Raw genomic sequence first — 14,365 nt, forward strand, 5'->3', positions numbered from 1 at the left:
GCTTATTACAAGACACTGAATTTAGTTCCCTGTGCCATACAGTCGGTCCTTGTTGTTTGCCCGTTTTATGTATAGCAGTGTGTATATGTTAATCGAAAACTTTCGATTTATCCCACCCCACTTCCTCCTTGTTAACCCTAGGTTTGTTTTCCATGTGTGTGGGTCCATTTCTAGAAAAAAACTTTTATACAAAGTTTGGTCAATTGCATCAAATATTATAGAAGGTTAAAAAAGTGGGGAGGCCATTAGTCTTAACAACTAGATGTTTATCGATAACAGTTTTAGTAAAATAGTGACAGTAGAATAATTTTAATATACATATTCATGCATAAAATATCTAACAAATAGAACACCATCAAAACGGCTGACGCCCTCAGGGTTCTCTCATCTAATAGCGTTTCCCTTCCTGCCTGCACAGGGCAGAGATGACGCAGAACGTTGTCCTCGGAGCCACTTTTTGGAGAGTTAAGTGAGCAGGTGGTAGATGATGGAGAAAGGGCTAGGAGGCTCTTTCACGGTATGGTGGAAAAGTGGGGGAGAGTAAGAGAACGACAGCTTGAAGAGGGTGCAGAGCAGAGAGAAGTTTCCAATGCAGAATAGAGCAGAAGGGAACAAGTTTCCAACAGAAGTAAAGGCAGAGAGAGATTAAGGATGCAAGAGAGATAGGAAGCTGTAAGTAAGACAGTGCACTGGCAATGGGGTAGAAAAGTTTAGAACGGACACTTTGGAGTGAAATTCAGCTACATCACAGAATGATCCATTCTGGTCATTAAGACAGACCCATTCATTCAATCTGACGCATTTGTTTTCCTTGTCCTTTATGCATTCCTTCAGATAAAACACGTGCTAACATGAGCATACATCTTTTTCAAGCAGACAAATCCCACTGGAAATTTTATAAGAGCATAAATGGTTAAAACTCAACAAAACACTAGCAGAGCAGAAAAAAGGATGTTGCTGCAGTTCCTTGAAGAAGTGAACCCTCTAAAACAGAATATTTCTTCTTTTTTTATTTTAAATAGTGTCACATGCACAAATCAATTTGTGGTTCCATTTTTACATTATTATTGAAAATGAATAAAAGAGCTCCTTGACTGTTCAAGATGTTACTCTATTTTTCTCAATAAGATTATGCAATAATATCCAAATTCTAACCAACAGATTGAGTTGGGTTATGGAACAAATTATTCATAGAGATAGGACTCGCTTCATAAAAGGTAGACTCTCATGAAACAATGTGAGCAGGGCTATTATTAGTTGTGCCCCAAATATTTCATTCCCAATCTGATGATAGTGAAATATACTAAACTAGCTTTTGATAGTATTAAAATTGCTACATGCTGTGGAAGGATTTTAAAGGATTTGGTCTCTAGAAACCATTTACAATTCAGTTGGTATGCTTCCTAAAGGAATATATCTTTGCAGGCATTTGTTAAAATTAATCAGCATTAACCTGCATTCTTTATTTAAAGGATAGGGCAATCCAGAATAACATCTGCCTCTGTAACTATATTTGCCAGCAATTGCTTTTGTACATGTTTTAGGCAAATAATAAAGTATTATGAAATGGCAACTCACTCCAGTACTCTTGCCTAGAAAATCCCGTGGACGGAGGAGCCTGGTGCAGGCTACTGTCCACGGGGTCACAAAGAGTCGGACACAACTGAGAGACTTCACTTTCACTTTCATGAACTCAAGAAGCTTCTGATTTTTTATTGCTGAAAATTATTTACCAGTAAAATTATTTTGAATTTTCTTTCATCTAAAAAACCCATAAACAGTATGTTTTGGTCTCTAAGAAATATTACACAGACATATATATATATTTGAATCTCAATATTTTATGATTAGAAAAATAAAGTCACAGAAAAGGTCCATAAATTTTCTTTCAAACTGACTCCTTTATTAATTAAACAGTGAATAGTATATAATATTATATACTATAGTATATAATATGTAATATATAAAAATATGTATATAATATATATATGTAATATATATGTGTAATATAATAGTATATAATAGCATATATAATTTTCATAAGATTATAAACTTGTAAAAAACAACAAATTTTCATGTGTAGAGTAATATTATTACCATCATCTTGGTAAACAGTTGGGACATATTTCCAAAAGAGAAATGAAAGGCCTTCTCTAAGGACTATCATTGCTCTTGGATAAGTTGTTTAACCTCTGAGCTTACACTGGTGCCCATAAGTGACTAGTTTATCTGGAGCTTGGAGGTTCTATGCATTGTCCAACTGACAGACCATCACACTTATAGAAAAAGCCCGGCCACCACTAACCAGGGTGCCAGCTGGGCAAGGGCCTGCTGTACTATTTGATAATCTGAACTATGTCCTTTGATAAAGATAACAGTTAAATTAAAAAGAAGTAAAAATTTAAACTCTGGGTTAGAACAGAAAGTCATCTCTAACTGTGATCCGTGTATCCGCCCGAGTCCATCCTGGAAAGCAAACCCATCCTTTCAAAGAGTTGTTACACAGGCATTGAAAGGTTGAAAATGGGATGCTGAGGTAACCTAGAGAAAACATCAGGAAAAACTACCGCCTTGAGGGCTGGGGAAACAAGTTGGAAGAGGTGCTGTCACTGTTATAGAACCTAAAGGTTCTGTGGAATAGGAAGGGACCTGCTCATGGAGCTGACTTTTGCGCCAGTATCTCAGGAGCAGCACAGCCCGTCGGACGCTAGAAGGTGCAGAAGGCTGGAAGGTAGTGAGGCTGGGGTGCCTGGGAAGGCCTGGCAGGGGCCAGCGGATGGGTGGGAATGGGGGGCGGCGGCCACTCCAGCCCTGTGGCTGCGGCATTCACTGAGGGGAGGCTGTCTCCCGGCCTGGGAAGGTCAGGGAGAGCGGAGGAGGTAGCTGCAGCTGTTCCCTCCTGCTGGACAGATGCAGACCTGAGCTGGAGAGCAGGAGCGGGGGCGTTATTTCCTCCTCCTGCCTTGGTGTGTATACTGTCTCATCCATGCCTCCTATGGGTAGGATCCATCTGGAAGGGGGCTGGAAGATGAAGGCATGGAGGCTCAGTCACCATATCACGGCGCAACCCATAGACAGAGGGGCTTGGCCTGAGAAAAACAGGCAAAGAACTGGCCAGCTAGCTGTATTTCAGAGTGAAGGTATGTTTTGTCCATCAGAAGTATCAGGAAAGTCTCATGGCCTCTGGGGAGACAGGTTAGGAGACATTTCTCCCCAGGATTCTCGTGTTTCTACACATCTCATGAGCAGAAGCATTTAAAATGAGTTATCCATTATTTTATTTTAAGAATGTTCACGTAACAAATATAGCTTCAGAAGATAGAGATAGTGTGTCTCTCTGGAATAGAGGGAAAGCTTGTTTGTTGTCCAGTATAATAAAGATACTATTTTCACCAGGGCAAAGGTTGGAAAAGCTTGCATGAGGAAAGAAGGAGATTATAAAAGATTGAGGTTTCCTTAGCGGTGACACAAACTTGCTGCATAGGCGTGACCCTGATATGTTCTGGATCACCCTCGTGAAACTTGAGGAGCGTAAGGACCCTGAATATGAAGCTCACCTTACTTGTTTATTGCCATGGGCAATAAACCCCTTTGTCTCTAGCCCAGGAGTCCCATGTCTTCTGTCAATGTCCATGTGGCGGCTAACCTAATTGCTTTCAAGCAGGATAAAACCTTGGATCCTACGCAGTTGAGAGAACATTCCATTTATTTCTACACACATTTACAATGATACTACTACTTAGCCAACTTTCACAAACGTGTCCAAGGTACACGAGATGAGCACTCTCAGTCCTCAAACCATTCATAGTGTAGAAGGGAGGGGATGTTCTCCAGCCACACCTCCACCTCTATCACCACCACCAGCGCCTCTGTCCCACAGAAACTCAGCGGAGCAGAAAAGCTGGTACGAGTCAGCACCTGGAGCCCATCTGCTGTCAGTCTTCCTAAACATTGCTAACCGACTTCATCTGCCATTGTCTCTTTTCTTATTGTTTTTGACATTTGCGTTTACTCTTTGCTGTATCTTTGGTGGGGTTTTAGAAGGGGAAGACCATTGGAGGTCTTCAACATGCTGTATTTAAACAATAGTTGGTAAACTTCCACCGTCTGATGAGCTAGATATCTTTTTTGTTTATATGTATATATATGCCAGTGAATTCTAACCTTCAGGATGCTGCCTTGTAAAGGAGACCTACTTTGATGTCATTTCAGGGGTGTTAATGGTGTATACATCTTCACTGATAAAATCTTTCTTCAGTAGCTTTATTCCCTTTAGAGGAAAATGCTTTCACCTGTTAACCATAATTAATACTGACACGCAATACTAGGTTTTAGGTCTTTGATAGGAAGGAAAACTGGAGGCCTCCATTTAGGATACTAAGTGATGATTTGCCAAGGAGTATGTCCTAGAGAAAAGGATTTGGGCTAGGATTTGAAACTATGACCAACTTCCTCTACAATTTAACTTCAGGCCAGCAGAATGTTTCTCACTGAGCTGAGGTGTGCACCTCTATAAGTCTCTAACTTCCCAGGAAATAAATAATGTATTAAACCCAATTATCTCACTGGAGCTTCAGTTAGCTCTCAGCCATTTTTGTAATGAAGAGGCAAAGCACAGATTCTGCATCTTCTGCCAATTAAATGAGATTAGTTTACCCTTCCACCAGCTGAAACAAAACAGCAAGTCAGTGGTCCTCCTAGGACTAAGCAAGTAAGTAAAGAGTGCTCTCATCAATACTGCCAGGCTTAATAGTTTTCTGATATTTGGTTTAAACTTTATTGCTGTCAGTTGAGTATCTCTTTTTAAGCGATTCTATTTGCCTCCCAATTACGGGCATATGTTTGATGTAATATATGTCCTTGTGGCAGAAGAGTAAGGGGGCACTGAGAATGTCGTTGGTTATTTATCTTTCTCTTTATTACAATCGATGATTTCTTTATGATTGCCCTGTTAAACTAAGCATTTATTAGGTTTTCTGTTTTGAGTTTGGTGGTATCCGTGCTGCTGGCCACTTATCCCCATGTTCGGTACTCTCCTCCCATCTGATGAGAAAGTCAGTAAACGTCTTTTCATCAAGGTGTTTTCAAGATAATTTTTATGTTTTTGTTTAACATGGCTCAAAGAGCAAACCCCCCCCCTCCAAATTAAGATACAGATGCTGATTAAAGCACATGGCTGTCTGCTTCCCTGCATGTTGGCCCGGCGCCTGGAAGGCTCGCACACCAGCAGGTGGGTAGGATTGTGGCTGATACGCCTGACATGAGAATGGACGATAATGAAACCCAGGCTGCACTCCAGGAAAAAGCAAGATCTTAGTCTTCGACGAAATCACTTCCGATCAAGGCTCTATTATGGCAGAACTAACTGATGGTTTCAAAACTAAAATCAGGAAGGACTTCAGTGTCATTATGTTGTTCCTACACATTCAAGGAGTTTTAGAGAGATAGTACTGTGAAGATGGAGGAGGAAAGGAAAACTCCTATGGTTGACGGACGGCAAAAAGCTAATGGCTCCAGATCGTTACTCTCCTTTGCCACAGCACTCGGTAGTGCCTCTTCAGTCTGACCCTGGCTAGGTAAGGTAGGTTGCCCGAGCCAGATTACCAAATACGTGCCAGCAGAAACTTTGAAAATGCTTACGTGTCTTAATGTGTACCCCTGTAACTCCACCTCCAGCAAGCGAAAATGAGACAGGAATCACGCTGGTAGGTGAGAGAAAAATGCCCAGTCACCCTGAAACTGAACAGGGCTATGAAGCCTTCCTGGGATATGCCATGGTGTAGGCCACCTGCTTCTTGTTTGTAGAAAAATTGTAGCCTCCTAAGCCTTCGTAGTTCCGAAGCACAAATTTCATCAGAGAAGTGAGAAAATGTAGAGACAAAGGAAAACACTCAAGCAAGACAAAATAATAATAGTTTAAGTCACTAAACAAAGTCAAGAATCTTCAGGTCCTCCTCAAGGGCTGTAGATAATATTCTAGGACGTATCCTTGAGCTGTTTTGAGGACACTGACATCCCCACCAGCTGGAAGAAGTTAATTGCATGCTGAGCACAAGGACATAGATCCCAGACCAACTGGAACAAGAAGGTTGTTGATGCCGACTCCTGACCACCAAGCAATCAGGAGAATGTACACAAACTGATTACACAGCCCTCTTCTCCTCCCTGTCTTGAATAACTTTTCCCTAAAAAAGCCATTGGGGAGTTTGGGCCTTTTGAGCATTAGCTCCCCAAACTCCTTGCTTTTGTTGTTGTTCAGTCACTAAGTCATGTCAAACTCTTAGTGACCCCAAGGACTGCAGCACTGCCAGGCTTCCCTGTCCTCCACTATCTCCCTGAGTTTGCTCAAAGTCATGTCCGTTGAGTCAGTGATGCCATCTACCCACTTCATCCTCTGTCGTCCCCATCTCCCCCTGCCTTCAATCTTTCCCAGCATCAGGGTCTTTTCCACTGAGTTAGCCCTTTGCATCACATGGCCAAAGTATTGAAGCTTCAGCTTCAGCATCAGTCCTTCCACCGATTCAGGGTTGATTTCCTTTAGGACGAACTGGTTGGATCTCCTTGCAGTCCAAGGGACTCTCAAGCGTCTCCTCCAACGCCACAGTTTAAAAGCATCAATTCTTTGGCACCCAGCGTTCTTTATGGTCCAACTCTCACATCTGTATATGGCTGCTGGAAAAATCATTGCTTTGACTATACACAACTTTGTCAGCAAAGTGATGTCTTGCTTTTTAATAAGCCGTCTAGGTTTGTCACGGGTTTTCTTCTAAGAAGCAAACGTCTTTTAATTTAATGGTTGCAGTCACCATCTGCAGTGATTTTGGAGCCCAAGAAAATAAAATATGCCACTGTTTCCATTTTTTCCCCATTCTATTTGCCATGAAGTGATGGGACCAGATGCCATAACCTTAGTTTTCTGAATGTTGAGCTCAAGCCAGCGTTTTCACTCTCCTCTTTCACCTTCATCAAGAGGCTCTTTAGTTCCTCTTCACTTTCTGCATATCTGAGGTGGTTATTTCTCCCGGCAATCTTGATTCCAGTTTGTGATTCATCCAGTCTTGCTTGGCACCTGCGATAAATGCCACACTGTCTTTCATCACAACCCAGTGTCAACAGATTTGGCTTTACTGCCTGTGGGCAAACAGACCCAGGTTTAGTTTGGCAGCAACCCCTGTCACCTGGCAATAGAGAACAAACCATGTGATGAGTCCCATCTGGACCAGGTGAGCTACATACCAAGCCCAAGCCAAACGGCTGAACCACGGCCCAAAGAGCTAAGTAAATGTCAATTAATTTAAGCCCGTTATACTTGAGGTGGTGCCACTGAGCACTACCATGGTAATTGATAACTAATACTACCACTCTTCAAAGCAACAGACGTTCATTGAGAGCCTAGTAGGCTCTTTGGTGATGTAAAGTTGAGTAAGGCCTAGTCCTTAAAGTGCTTCTACACTAGTAAGAGATAGACTTTGTAAATCTTCATGTAAACATTCATGTAAGTATGTGTGTGTGTGTGTGTGTGTGTGTGTGTGAAGTTGCTCAGTCATGTCCAACTCTTTGCGACCCCGTGGACTGTAGAGTCCAAGGCTCCTCCGTCCATGGGATTCTCTAGGCAAGAATACTGGAGTGGGTTGCAATTTCCTTCTCCAGGGGATCTTCTCAACCCAGGGATCGAACTCTGGTCTCCCGCATTGAAGGCAGATGCTTTAACCTCTGAGCCACGAGGGAAGTAGTGCTAAATATTAGCACACAGATCTTACTGTGAAAGCATTACTCAGTTTCAACGATTAGAAAGAATGCTTACAACATGAAAATTTATTACAAGTGAACACACATGTATACATTCTAACGCACAGTAAGGGACATAGAGTCAAAGATACCAACTTGGACTTGTGTAGTGAAATGGGTGTTTCCTGGTTTGACGCCTAGGGTTCATAAGTTTCATGGATCTGCCTACTTGGTGCAGGGGAGTGGACTCCCTGGCATCCTGCGTCCCCGTTGGGAAGTTACTTGTAATATCACCGGAAGGAAGTAAAATACCACTCACTTCGTCAAGGTTTGTGTGAAACTGTAAATAACAAAGAGAAAGTGTTGCAGGACGGGGGACCCCTTCCAGGGCCCGAGAGCGGGCTCTCGTCTAACACTAGGAATGAATTACCCGAGGAGACACGTGCTCACAAAGCAGGACACGTCACTGGGCAGGGGCCCGGGCGAGAGCAGTGGGGTGAGGGGTGAGGGTTTACGGTGAGGGGATTCGTTTCCCGGTTGTCTGTGGGCGATCACTCTGACCCAGGGTCCCTCCTGGGGGCGCCCTCACCGCTCAGCCAACGTGGATTCCAGCAAGGAGGGTTCTGGGAGTTGGTAGGATATGGGGTGTCTCCTTCTGACTTTTCCCAAATTCTTCCAATTGGGGATTGACTTGTTAATTCCATGTTTCTTATCAGTACCTCCTGTCACAAGATAACTCATGCAAATGGTTAATTTGGTGCCTGGCCTGGGTGAGTGGTTTCAGTCAGTGTTTACCCCCAACAAAAGGGCACAGAACCAGCTGGCCAGAGGATACAGAATGGTTCAATTAGAAAAGAGAGCTGAGGCGTCTTTGCCGAGCACCTTGCTACTCAATGTGTAGTCTGAGGACCGGCAGCTCATTATAAGGGTAGATTTCAAGTCCCACCCCAGATATGCTGAATCAGAATCTTCATTAAAACAAGGATCCCGGGTGACTCTTATGTACATTAAAGTTTGAGAAGCAAATGATTGCGAGGGAGTTTATTCAAGTACAAAGATACAGGGGCAAACGTAAGCCTCGGTCTTTTATGGAGTGTATTTGAATATGTAATGAAGAGAAAATAAATATTATTTCAAAAACCAAAAGTAAAAACTTTGTATGTTTGAGATACCATCAAACAAACTGAAAGAGGCTATTTCAAACATTTTTTCAAACTGAGAGATGAGACCTCCCAGAGGACTGTGAAATCAATTTAAATCTATGTTTCTTAACTCTGGCTGCAGGTTAGAATCACAGAAGTTGCTTTTTAAGAGTCCCCAGACCCAGGTTCTTCCCCAGACCAATTAAATCACAATCTTCAGCAGCGGGAATGGGGAGGGAGAGGGAATAAGGGTGCACCCAGGCATCAGGATCTTAAAGCTCCCTCAGGGATCTTAGGGCTGCTTCCCAAGTGGCCCCTAGTGGCAAAGAACCCAGCTGCCAACGCAGGAGACATAAAGAGATGCAGGTTCTGTCCCTGGGTTGGGAAGATCCTTGGAGGAAGACATGGCAGCCCACTCCAGTATGCTTGCCTGGAGAATCGTAAGAGCAGAGGAGCCGGACGGGATACAGCCCATGGGGTCACAAAGAGTCGGACATAATTGAAACAACTTTGGACATATGTACACAAGTGACCTGAGGCACAGCTAAATTAGAGAACTTTACTTTGAGAGACACTGATAAAGCAGGGTCCAAGTAGCAGTTCTCCTTGTAACTAAGGGAGAAGAGTGCCATGAAATAGGACGGGATGGGGTGGAATAGGAAAGAAAAGGCCGGTGTTTCACATACAGTCAGGGTATGATTCAGAGTCGCTTTTGTTCCATGTATATATGTGCGAGACTATATGTGAAATGGATTCTACTATAAAATACATTTCTGAGAGTCACTACCAAGAAATTTTTTAAACTACTGTTTTAAAGTGACCATAAATAAATACATAAGCTCAGAGAAACATTCACAAATAAATGTCTTAATTTTTAAAAAAAGTTACATCCTGGCACATATGCAGGCAAAATAAACAGAGGTTAGAGACTTCCCTGGTGGTACAGCGGTTAAGAATTCACCTACCAATGGAGGGGTGATGAGTTCCATCCCTGGTCTGGGAAGATTTGACATGCCACAGGTCAAGTGAGCCCATGTGCCACAACTCCTGAAGTCCACACTAGAACCCATGCTCTGAAATGAAGAGTACGTCCCACTTCCCACAACTGGAAAAATCCCGCGACTGACGGACAGACATGAGTTTAAGCAAGCTCTGGGAGTGGGTGATGGACAGGGAGGCCTGGCAGGAGAAGGCAATGGCACCCCACTCCAGCACTCTTGCCTGGAAAATCCCATGGACGGAGGATCCTGGTGGGCTGCAGTCCATGGGGTCGCTAAGAGTCAGACATGATGAGCGACTTCACTTTCACTTTTTACTTTGATGCATTGGAGAAGGAAATGGCAACCCACTCCACTGTTCTTGCCTGGAGAACCCCAGGGACGGGGGAGCCTGGTGGGCTGCCGTCTCTGGGGTCCCACAGAGTCAGACACGAGTGAAGCGACTTAGTAGCAGCAGCAGCAGGGAGGCCTGCCATGCTGCAGTCAGCGACTGAACTGAACAGCTGAAGCTACGAAGACTCAGTGCAGCCAAGAAGAAACAACTAAATAGGTTAGGACACAAGAGTTACCTGTAGACGTTGGCTATACAGAAAACAGAGGATTCGGGAATGCACTGCACACAGACCATCCTTGACTGTTCTATGTACTCATGCCCCTCTCTGAATATGGAGGAAAATATATACTGTGAAATTCCAACAGTGAAAAATCACTCTCACATCATAACTTATACACATAAAATCATTTCCACATACTGTTAGAGAGATATCTGAAGCATGCAGGCAGTGAAAGTTAGGAGACTAAACCACAAAGAGAACAGTCCTTGTAACAATGGTTCTCAAATTTGGGTCCCTCTTGAAAGTGCAGGAATACATGGAAGAACTGTACGAAAAAAATCTTCACGAACCAGATAATCATGATGATGTGATCACTCATCTAGAGCCAGACATCTTGGAATGTGAAGTCAAGTGGGCCTTAGAAAGCATCACTATGAACAAAGCTAGTGGGGGTGATGGAATTCCAGTTGAGCTGTTTCAAATCCTGAAAGATGATGCTGTGAAAGTGGTGCACTCAATATGCCAGCAAATTTGGAAAACTCAGCAGTGGCCACAGGACTGGAAAAGGGCAGTTTTCATTCCGATCCCAAAGAAAGGCAATGCTAAAGAATGCTCAAACTACCGCACAATTGCACTCATCTCACACGCTAGTAAAGTAATGCTCAAAATTCTCCAAGCCAGGCTTTAGCAATACATGAACCGTGAACTCCCTGATGTTCAAGCTGGTTTTAGAAAAGGCAGAGGAACCAGAGATCGAATTGCCAACATCTGCTGGATCATGGAAAAAGCAAGAGAGTTCCAGAAAAACATCTATTTCTGCTTTATTGACTATGCCAAAGCCTTTGACTGTGTGGATCACAATAAACTGTAGAAAATTCTGAAAGAGATGGGAATACCAGACCACCTGACCTGCCTCTTGAGAAATCTGTATGCAGGTCAGGAAGCAACAGTTAGAACTGGACATGGAACAAGAGACTGGTTCCAAATAGGAAAAGGAGTACGTCAAGGCTGTATATGGTCACCCTGCTTATTTAACTTCTATGCAGAGTACATCATGAGAAACACTGGACTGGAAGAAGCACAAGCTGGAATCAAGATTGCTGGGAGAAAAATCAATAACCTCAGATATGCAGATGACACCACCCTTATAAGTGAAGAGGAGCTAAAAAGCCTCTTGATGAAAGTGAAAGAGGAGAGTGGAAAAGTTGGCTTAAAGCTCAACATTCAGAAAATGAAGATCATGGCATCCGGTCCCATCACTTCATGGGAAATAGATGGGGAAACAGTGGAAACAGTGTCAGACTTTAGTTTTGGGGGCTCCATAATCACTGCAGATGGTGAGTGCAGCCATGAAATTAAAAGACGCTTACTCCTTGGAAGAAAAGTTATGACCAACCTGGATAGCATATTCAAAAGCAGAGACATAACTTTGCCAACTAAGGTCCGTCTAGTCAAGGCTATGGTTTTTCCAGTAGTCATGTATGGATGTGAGAGTTGGACTGTGAAGAAGGCTGAGTGCCGAAGAATTGATGCTTTTGAACTGTGGTGTTGGAGAAGACTCTTGAGAGTCCCTTGGACTTCAAGGAGATCCAACCAGTCCATTGAGAAGGAGATCAGCCCTGGGATTTCTTTGGAAGGAATGAAGCTGAAGCTGAAACTCCAGTACTTTGGCCACCTCATGCGAAGAGTTGACTCATTGTTAAAGACTCTGATGCTGGGAGGGATTGGGGGCAGGAGGAGAAGGGGACGACAGAGGGTGAGATGGCTGGATGGCATCACGGACTCGATGAACGCGACTCTGAGTGAACTCTGGGAGTTGGTGATGGACAGGGAGGCCTGGTGTGCTGCGATTCATGGGGTCGCAAAGAGTTGGACACGACTGAGCGACTGAGCTGAACTGAACTGAAAGTGTCTTAAGAACAAAGAGACTTCTTTTATAAACATACACAGATTCAGCTACACATAGAATTTTGCATTTGCATGAAAATAAAGCCTAAACCCATGAACAGACCAGTTTTTCACAATGTTGATCTCCCTATAAGAGTCCCTAAAAGAATGTGTTTTAAGAAAGCTTATTCTGTGGGTGTGCTAAAAATTATTAAAGTATCCATTAATTGATGACAACTTGATATGCAGAGATTTCATTTCACAGAATTAATAAAGCAGGGAACAGATTTAGCATATGAAGACTTGCAGTAATCAAAGGTGAGGTCCCTATGGCCCAGTTCTAAGGTTCTGCTAGTGATGCAGTTCCCCTCGCTTGTGCTACATCAGTTCAGTTCAGTTCAGACACTCAGTCACATCTGACTTTGTGACCCCATGGACCGCAGCACGCCAGGCCTCCCTGTCCGTCACTAACTCCCGGAGCTTGCTCAAACTCATGTCCAGTGAGTTGGTGATGCCATCCAACCATCTCATCCTCTGTCATCCCCTTCTCCTCCCGCCTTCAATCTTTCCCAGCATCAGAGTCTTTTCCAGAGAGTCAGTTCTTCACATCAGGTGGCCAAAGTATTGGAGTTTAGGCTTCAGCACCAGTCCTTCAAATAAATATTCAGGACTGATTTCCTTTAGGATGGCCTGGTTGGATCTCCTTGCAGTCCAAGGGACTCTCAAGAGTCTTCTCCAACACCACAGTTCAAAAGCATCAATTCTTCAGCACTCAGCTTTCTTTATAGTCCAACTCTCACATCCATACATGACTACTGGAAAAACTATATTTTTGACTAAAGGGACCTTTTTCAGCAAAGTAATGTCTCTGCTTCTTAATATACTATCTAGGTTGGTCATAGCTTTTCTTCCAAGGAGCAAATGTCTTTTAATTTCATGGCTGCAGTCACCATCTGCAGTGATTTTGGCCCAAGAAAATAAAGTTTGTCACTGTTTCCTTTGTTTCCCCATCTATTTGCCATGAAGCGATGGGACCAGATGCCATGATCTTACTTTTTGGAAGGTTGAGCTTTAAGCCAGCTTTTCACTCTCCTCTTTCACTTTCATCAAGAGGCTCTTCAGTTCTTCTTCACTTTCTGCCATCAGCGTGGTGTCATCTGCACATCCGAGGTTATTGATATTTCTCCTGGCAATCTTGATTTCCGCTTGTGCTTCATCCAGCCCGGCATTTCTCATGATGTACTCTACATCTAAGTTAAATAAAAAGGGTGACAATATACAGCCTTGACGTACTCCTTTCCCAGTTTGGAACCAGTCCATTGTTCCATGTCCAGTTCTAACTGTTGCTTCTTGACCTGCGTACATCTTTCTCAGGAGGCAGGTAAGGTGGTCTGGTATTCCCATCTCTTGAAGAAGTCTTTCTTTCTGTCTTTTTTTTCTCTTCCTGTTTTACTCTTTATTTATTTATTTTTATTGTGGTAAAATATGCTACGCTGGGCTTAGTCACTCAGTCATGTCTGACTCTCTGTGACCCCATGGACTGTAGCCCACCAAGTTTCTCTGTCCATGGAATTCTGCAGGCAAAAATACTGAGGCTGGTTGCCATGCCCTCCTCCAGGGGATCTTCCCAACCTAGGGATCAAACCCAGATCTCCTGCATTGCAGGGAGATTCTTTACCATCTGAGCCACCAGGGAAGCCCAAGAATACTGAAGTAGGTAGCCTATCCCTTCTCCGGGGGAACTTCCTGATCCAGAAATTGAACCCAGGTCTCCTGCATTACAGTCAGATTCTTTTCCAGCTGAGCTATCCAGGAAGCCTGTGGTAAAATATATTTTAGCATAAAGTTCATCATTTAGCATGAAATTTACACTCTTCTCAACGTCCGGTTCAATAGTGCTAAGTACATCCTCACTGTTTCATTGTGAAATCTCCACAACTCTTTCATCCTGTAAAACTAAAACTCCATATTAAGAATGTCCCATCCCTCAGCCTGTGACAACCACAGTTCTAAGTTCTATCTTTTCCACCTTCTGTCTAGAATTTAATGACTCTAG

This window comes from Oryx dammah, unplaced genomic scaffold, assembly GCF_014754425.2.
Source record: "Oryx dammah isolate SB20612 unplaced genomic scaffold, SCBI_Odam_1.1 HiC_scaffold_2, whole genome shotgun sequence".
Taxonomy (NCBI): Eukaryota; Metazoa; Chordata; class Mammalia; order Artiodactyla; family Bovidae; genus Oryx; species Oryx dammah.